We start from the raw sequence: 8,781 nt of genomic DNA, 5'->3' as shown, positions 1-8,781 counted from the left end.
AGGAAAGAGATTTAATTGACTCACAGTTCAGCATGGCTGGGGAGACCTCAGGAAACTTACAATCTTGGTGGAATGGGAAGCAAACATGTCCTTCTTCACATGGCGGCAGCAAGAAGTGCTGAGCAAAAGTGGGGAAAAGCCTCATATAAAATCATCAGATCTCATGAGAACTCACTCACCATCACAAGAACAGCACGAGGGTAACAGCCCCCATGATTAAATCACCTCCCACTAAGTCCCTCCCGTGACACGTGGGGATTATGGGAACTACAATTCAAGATGACATTTGGGTGGGGACACAGCCAAACCATATCAGCCAGTGTCAGTTGCAAGAATAGGGATCAGGGAACCCCACAGGAGTGAATAACCCTCGCAGCTGGCAGTGAGTCCTTTCTTGAAAGGAGATCTGAGCATCTGTATGGCTGTCATCTCTGTGTCTGTCACAGCTTCTACTTAATTAATCATTCATTCACTCACTCAAAAAAATGTATGTTGAGCACCTACTAAGTCATGCAAGTCACTGTTCTTGGTACTGGGGATTCTTGGGTAAACAAAACAGAACCCCAAAAAGTGCTTAGAGCTTACATTCTAGTGTAGGCTGGGGAAGACAACGGACAAGATAAATAAATGAAAGATATAGTGGGTTACTGATAAATGTCAAAGAGAAAAAGTATGAAAGGGGAATGTTAAATATCAGGGAGATGTGAACTAGCAGAAGACTGAGGGCAGAATTTTAGATACATTCTCTTGGAAAGCCCTTACTATTCCAAAGTGGACTTGAGTAAAGACCCGAAGGAAATGAGGGAGCTAAACCCTGCAGGTATCTGAGGGAAGAGCTTTCCAGGCAAAGCAAACACAAAGACCTCGAGACCTGGAGTGCTTGAGGAACTAGTGTTGAATGAGCGAGGAGGGCAAGAGAGGTAGGAGCTGATATCGGAGACACTGGAGGCCAGACAACACATGTCGTATAGCGAGAACTTGGGCTTTTATTCTGCGCGAGATGGGAAGCCTCTAGTAAGTTTTACAGAGTTGCATGGCTTTCAGGCGGGCTCACTCTGCTGTGTTGAAAGGAGCTTGGGGGCAAGGTCAAGAGCAGACAGGTAAGTTAGAAGGCTACTATAGCCAGGCGCAGTGGCTCATGCCTATAATCCCAGCACTTTGGGAGGCCAAGGCGGGCAGATCACCCAAGGCCAAGCGTTCAAGATCAGCCTGGTCAACGTGGTGAAACCTCATCTCTACCAAAAATACAAAAATTAGCCGGGGATGGTGGCACATGCCTGTAATCCCAGCTACTTGGGAGGCTGAGGCAGGAGAATCGCTTGAACCCAGGAGGCAGAGATTGCAGTGAGCCAAGATCACTCCATGTACTCCAGCCTGGGCGACAGAACCAGACTCCATCTAAAAAAGAAGAAGAAGAAGGCTACTGCAGTACTCCTGACCAGAGACGATGACAACACCAAGTTTTTGGCCTAAGCAGCTAGAGGATAGAGCTGTCATTAACCCAGATGGGGAAGACTACAGGAGCTATTGAGTTGAAGAGGAGGGGACAAAATTTTAGGAGCTCATTATTGGACACGTTGAGTTTGAGATGCTGATTAAGTAACCCAAGTGTTAATGTCAAGTAGGTAGCTGCATTTGCCAATCTGGATTTCCAGGAGAAATCTGGACTGGTGATATACATGTGGGAGTTGTCAGCATGTGGATAATATTAAACTCCACACATTGGAAAAGACCACCTAAAAACTGAAAATAGATTTAAAAAGAGAGAGAGAGGGAGAGAAGACGTGCCTACCACACAGGGTTGCTGGGTCCTTCCATCACTATATGCAGGAAAGCCCAAGACACACATAGTGTAGGCGCTTGCTATCCACCTCAATAAATTCAGTTTTCTATAGTATTGAAATCACCTTTTCACCTATGTAGCTGGCAGAGTTAAGTATTATAGGTTTACCTCTTCAGAGTAAAATAAACCATCGTAGACATCCATAATTAATGAGGAAAGTGGGCTCTTATCTTTGAATGTTTTTAGTGAAAACTATGGCTACAAGATCAGAATGATGTTTTTAAAATCCTTAGGGATAGGCCAAAACTAATGGACTTAAGTAAGAGGAACAATTCCTTTGACTGTTGAATCAGGAGGCTGAAAAGAAACATTATTATTGCGCAAAAGTCTTGCATAGAATAATCCAATGACACTTTACTAACAACCCCACCCTTATCAACAATGTGTGCTCTCCAAGCCAATCCTCATAAATTAGCAAAGTCAGGCTTTCTTTCTGCAAGAATAGTTACAACGCTCAATTTGTTCCCAAAAATTGTTAAGGGAATATGAAGCTACTCATCATTATTATTATTATTATTATTTTTTTTTTTTTTGAGACGAAGTCTTGCTCTGTCGCCCAGGCTGGAGTGCAGTGGCCGGATCTCAGCTCACTGCAAGCTCCGCCTCCCGGGTTTACGCCATTCTCCTGCCTCAGCCCCCCGAGTAGCTGGGACTACAGGCGCCCGCCACCTCGCCCGGCTAGTTTTTTTGTATTTTTTAGTAGAGACGGGGTTTCACCGTGTTCGCCAGGATGGTCTCGATCTCCTGACCTCGTGATCCGCCCGTCTCGGCCTCCCAAAGTGCTGGGATTACAGGCTTGAGCCACCGCGCCCGGCCTCATCATTATTATTGGATTAAAAAAGAGAGAAATATTTCCTGACAAATCACTCCTGAGTATTTGAATTGTGACTAACACTGGAATCTGGTATAATAATCTTCCCAGAATTACAAAGGAAGTATGTATGAGTTTAAGGGACCTAGAGAAATGTACGATTTGCCAACTACAGAAGTCTAGGGAGGTGAAAAAATGATTGCCAGGAAATAATGGATTGTACAGCACTAATGAATTCTAATGAAATAATAAATCTAATCTTACTCCATGTTTATCCAATTTTTCAAATATTAATTGGCCCAGTAGGGAGAGGTTAACTCAAAATAAATTAACCCAGAATGGGTTGGAAACGTGAAACAAGGACAGAGCCAAATGAAATGAATGCCATAAAAACTGTGTACATAAAGACCAAAGGAGTCCAAATCGGTACACTTTTCACTTCCATCTCTCACACCTAGATAAGCTCAACGTTTGCAGGAGCATCATGTCTTACTCTTCCCGTGTCTGCTCCTCCAGGGCTGGAGGCAGCAGCTTGGCCAGGCTGTCTGCTGGTGGAAGCAGCTTCAGCAGTAGAGGCAGATGTGGTCTGGGGGGCGGCACTGTCCAGGGCTTCCAAAGAGGAGCCAGCAGCTATGGCCTGAGTGAGGAGGCCTAGTAGTGGCTTTGGAGGTAGCTTTAGTGGGGGATTTGATAACCGCTCTGTAGGAGGTGGTTCTAGCTTCAGCAGGATCTCTGGATTCTGCGGGAGTTCTGGATTAGGTGGTGGTGCTAGTGGAGGCTTCTGCAGTATGGCGGTTGTACGGGAGGTGGTGGTGGCAACGGAGGGCTTTTCCCTGGAGGGGAGAAGCAAACCATGCAGAACCTCGGTGACGGCCTAGCCAATTACCTAGACAATGTCAGAGCCCTGGAGGAGGCTAACACCAAATCAAGGAGTGGTGTGACAGATTTGGGCCTGGGTCTGGAGACGGTGGATCTAGAAGAGATTGCAGTAAATACTATCCAATAATTGAAGATCCCAGGAACCAGGTGAGAAACTCAGTGACAGTACTTCTTTTGTACTTATTTATTAAATTTTAGGACAATATGAAATTGTTCTTTTATTTTTTGCTCAATTGTTCCATGCAGAATGTTTCAGATATATATCTGGTAAAAAGAGAGAGAAAAGAAACAAGAAACGTTCCATGATGTCACTCTAGATTTATTTAGAATGTAATTCACACTGGACATTAGTTACTAAAAAATTTTTCTGCAACTATATCTTGACAGTCAAAGGTAAATCAGTAATGACATGTTACTCATTAAAATGTTCATTAGTTTTACTGCGTCTCCTAGATCATTGCAGCCACGATTAATAATGCCAGCATGACTTCCCCAATTGACAAAGCTGGACTTGCAGCAGATGACTTCAAAATGAAGTGAGTTTGTTTCAAAATATCAATTGTTACCATGACAAAAAATAAGACTTACGTTTTTACTTTTAACATAAAATGTATACAAAGGCAATTAGATTCAAGTATCAGATAAATATATTAGTATAAAATATCTACACTGAAGGAAAAAAGGCCAATTTTAATGTGTATTTAATGACAAGCGATTCCAAAATTGGAATTTTGAAAAATGATTTCAGGCCAGGCAGGGTAGCTCACGCGTATAATCCCAGCACTTTGGGAGGCTGAGGAGGATGGATCACCTGAGGTCAGGAGGTCACCTGAGACCAGTCTGGCCAACATGGTGAAACCTCATCTCTACTGAAAATACAAAAAATTAGCCAGGCATGGTGGCACACACCTGTAATCCCAGCTACTTGGGAGGCTGAGGCAGGAGAATCACTTGAACCCAGGAGGTGGAGGTTGCAGTGAGCCGAGATCATGCCATTGCACTCCAGCCTGGGGGACAGAGCAAGACTCCTTTTCGAAATTAATTAATGAATTAATTAAGAAATAAAAATGATTTCATAGTCTTTGTTTAAATATTTTGAAAGAATTTCAACTTGAGCTGGATGTCAGTAGGCAAGTCCTTTTTAAAATAAAGCTTCTCAAAGTAGTTAATCTAATTCATCTATCATATTCCAAAGATCTCCTAAGGTATGAAAACAAGCTCTGTCTATGCCAGTCGGTTGAAGCCTATGTAAATGGCCCGCAAAAAGTACTCAATGAGCTGAATGTGACCACATGAGACCTTAAAATACAGTCGGAAAGCCTAGCAGAAGACCTGCCTTATCTCAAGAACAACCCCAAGGAGGTGGGAGAAAGAAACCCATCAAGGGACTTCCCATCACCATTCAGCAAGATCCCCAACCTCAAAGGATCTTTGCTACTGTGACTTTTGCGTTTCCTCTCCGCCAAGAAAGGAGCACTTTGCAGAGACAGTCCAGTGGGGACGTGACTGTAGAAATGAACTCGGCCCCAGGGGCAGATCTAACCAAGCGGCTGGACTGCATGAGGCAATAGTAAGAGGAACTGGCTGAGCAAAACCTTAGGGAGGCCGAGGACTGGTTCAACAAGCAGGTAGCTCAACCCTAATCCTAACCCGAACCTTAACCTGGCAAAGTGAGAGAAGATAGAAAGTCAGGCAGAGTAATTATAGCTTCTTTGATTTCACTGTACTTTGTTGATTTCGTGCTTGCAAAGTGCATCCCTGCAGACACAGATCTCCACGGATGCTGAAGCAGTTAGCTCGGCCAAGAGTGAGATAATGGAGCTGAAACGAGTCCTCCAGTCCCTGCACTATGAACTGCCGTCTGTCTTGGCCGTGGTAGGTGGGAAAGGGGGGGCACTCACTCAATTTTCTTCTATAGTTTTAAAAAATAGTTTCGCAGACACGGAAGCATGCTGGCAAAACGCTGGCTTTTTGTAAATAATAGTACCTATCTCATAAGGTTGTTATGAGAATTAAATGAGTCAATATTTATAAAATACTTCGAACGGTGGGTGCCTAATAGTGAGTAGGAACTGCTATATAGTTACAGTAGCACTCTCTGATTAATATTTGCTATCATTACTATTACTGGGTATTAATTATCAAAGGTAAATCTCTATTAAGTGGTTCATTTGGAGACACCCTCACCATACAAAATATATGTTTCAGAATTCATTATGTTGAATACCGAGGAGTTATTCTGACAAAGCTTCAATTTTCATGTGCGTTTGTAGCAAAGCTCCCTAGAAGAAACCCTGGCTGACACAGAAGTTGGCTACTTGGCTCAGCTGTCAGAAACTAAGATGCGTATCAGCATCCTGGAGGAGCAGATCTGCCAGATCTGGGGCGAGACTGAATACCAGAACACAGACGATGCGCAACTGCTGGACATCAAGACACACCCGGAGGTGGAGATCGAGACCTACCACCGCTTGCTCGGTGGAGAGGGAGGGTGAGTCACCGATACCTTGATTTTGTTGTTAAAATCACTTTCTTAAAAATGAAGAAATTTGATTCAGAGACTGAGATTTACAGTCTTAGCAAGTTTCAAATCAAGTACAATCTGAAAAGCTAGTAGAAAAAAGAAAAGAAAAAAAACACAGCTTTCCATGGTATCACTCTAGATTTATTTAGAATGTAATTCACACTGGGCGTTAGTTCCTTTACAATTTTCCTGCAACTATATCTTGATAATTAAATGCAAATAATAAATTACATGTTATTCTTTAAAGTGTTCATTAGTTTTTTTGTATCTCCTAGATAACTGCAGTCATTTCTGAGACAGGGTCTCACTCTGTTGCCCACGCTAGAGTGCAGTGGTGTGATTACAGCTCACTGCAGCTTCTACCTCCTAGGCCCAAATGATCCTCCCACATCAGCCTCCTGAGTATGGGGACTACAAACGTGAACCACCATGCCTAGCTAATTTTTTTTTGTCTTTTTTTTTTTTTTTTTGAGACGGAATCTCGCTCTGTCACCAGGCTGGAGTGCAGTGGCGCAATCTCGGCTCACTGCAACCTCTTCCTCCCGTGTTCAAGTGATTCTCCTGCCTTAGCCTCCTGAGTAGCTGGGACTACAGGCACCCGCCACCATGCCTGGCTAATTTTTGTATTTTTAGTAGAGACAGAGTTTCACCATGTTGGCCAGGATGGTCTCGATCTCTTGACCTCATGATCCACCCACCTCGGCCTCCCAAAGTGCCGGGATTACAGGCGTGAGCCACCATGTCCGGTCTAATTTTTTTTACTTTTGGTAGAGACATAGTCTTACCATGTTGCCCAGGCTGTTCTCAAACTCCCGGTCTCACGTAATCCTCCTGCCTCAGCCTCCCAAAGTGCTTGGATTGCAGACATGAGCCATTCACCCAGCATGCTATTAATAATGCCCAGCTGGCATTGTTAATAATGCCAGCATTCACATACAACTTTTGTGTGGGCATATGTTTCCATTTCTACTGGGTATATACCTTAGAGTGGAATGGCTGGGTCATATGTCAGCCCTGTATTTAACCTTTGAGGAACTGCCAGACTATTTTCCACAGTGGCTCCACTATTTTGCATTCCTACCAGCAGTGTAGGAGGGTTCCAACGTCTTCACATCCTCACCAACACTTGTTCCACTTAGAAAGAAAATATGTCTGCTTCTTTAGAGTTTTTGGCCAAAGAGAAGTAACTGATAACAACCATTTCTTTTATTTGTCAATAGTTCCGAGGCCAGAGAAGCTGCATCTAAAGGATCATTCTCTGTGGACTCCAAAGGAAGAATCAGCACAGCTCAATCAAGGGGAAGAGTCGCTTTTTAAAGTAATACTTCCTGCTTACTTAGTGAGCATCCATCATGAATAAAGTGTGCTTTCCTTATCCCCAGAAATCTGGGCTACAATAATTCACTTTAAAGCATGACTTGTGAACCAACCTTTACATTTCCAGTTCTAAAACTCTCCCTGTTTCTCTTTTAGATTCACATAAAAGCAGAGGAACCAGGCTGGTGACGGATAATGACCAACTAATTTCATCTCAAGTCAACAATGTTTCTGATGTAAAATTCAAGAGTGAGATGCAGGCAGCTGAGTCCTGTCCCCAGGATGTAAATGATGACACCTAACAAAGGCGTGGTGAAGCACTGCAGCAAACCTACAGCCACAGAGCTGCAGCTACTTCTGTAATTGTTTTTCAGATTCTTTTGTCTTATTGGTTTGGTTTTGTCTTTAAATTGCAAAACGTGTTTTCCTTCTTAATCATTCTGTGTCAATAAACTTTCTTCCTGTTGCAAATCAACTACATGAATCTTTGTCCTTTTGTTTCACACTGACTTGTTTTATAACAGCTTTATTGAGATATAATTCCTATACCATCACATTCACACTTTTTTTTTTTTTTTTTGAGATGGAGTCTCACTGTGTCACCCAGACTAGAGTGCAGTGGCACAATCTCAGCTCACTGCAACCTCCACCTCCTGGGTTCAAGCTATTCTCCTGCCTCAGCCTCCTAAAAAGCTGGGATTACAGGAGCACACCACCACGCCCGGCTAATTTTTTTTTGTATTGTTAGAACAGACGGGGTTTCGCCATGTTGGCCAGGCTGGTCTCGAACTCCTGACCTCAAGTGATCCACCTGCCTTGGCCTCCCAAAGTGCTGAGATTACAGGCGTAAGCCACCACACCCAGCCCCACTCACACATTTAAAGTGCACAATTCAATGGTTTGCAGCACATTCACTGATGGTACAATTATCACCTCAATCAACTTTAGAACAGTTTTACCACCTCAAAAAGAAATCCCATATCCATGAGCAGTCAGTCCTCATTTTCGCCCAACAAACCCCCACCCCCAGCCTTAGGCAACCAGTAATGCATCTTCTCTCCTATATATTTGCCTATTCTAGACTTTTCACATAAACGGAATCATATGACACGATACGTGGTCTTTGTGTTTGGCTTCTTTCACTTAGCAAGATGTCTTCAACATTCACCCATATTGTAGCATGTATCCATATTTCATTCTTTTTTATTGCTGAATAATGTTCCAGTGTATGGATATACTATATTTTACTTATCCATTCATCGGATGATGAGCATTTAGGTTATTTATGATATTTGGCTATTATGAATAATGCTGCTATGAACATTCACTCACAAATTTTTGTGTAGACATATGTTTTCATGTCTACCGGGACTATACCTTAGAGTGGAATGGTTGGGTCATATCTTA

General features: G+C 43.0%; 1 long non-coding RNA gene across 1 annotated transcript; it reads left to right on the top strand.

Annotated features, from left to right (window-relative positions):
* The first annotated feature begins 5,918 nt into the window (after positions 1-5,918).
* Positions 5,919-7,850, top strand: LOC112610377. The gene is made up of 3 exons (XR_003116326.1): positions 5,919-6,024; positions 7,278-7,375; positions 7,531-7,850. It is a non-coding gene; the product is annotated as an uncharacterized LOC112610377 (long non-coding RNA).
* The last annotated feature ends 931 nt before the right edge of the window (positions 7,851-8,781 follow it).

The sequence above is a fragment of the Theropithecus gelada genome, chromosome 16 (genome assembly GCF_003255815.1).
Source record: "Theropithecus gelada isolate Dixy chromosome 16, Tgel_1.0, whole genome shotgun sequence".
Lineage (NCBI taxonomy): Eukaryota > Metazoa > Chordata > Mammalia > Primates > Cercopithecidae > Theropithecus > Theropithecus gelada.
The sequence above is the reverse complement of the archived record's forward strand: the minus strand, read 5'-3'. Positions and strand labels throughout refer to the sequence as shown.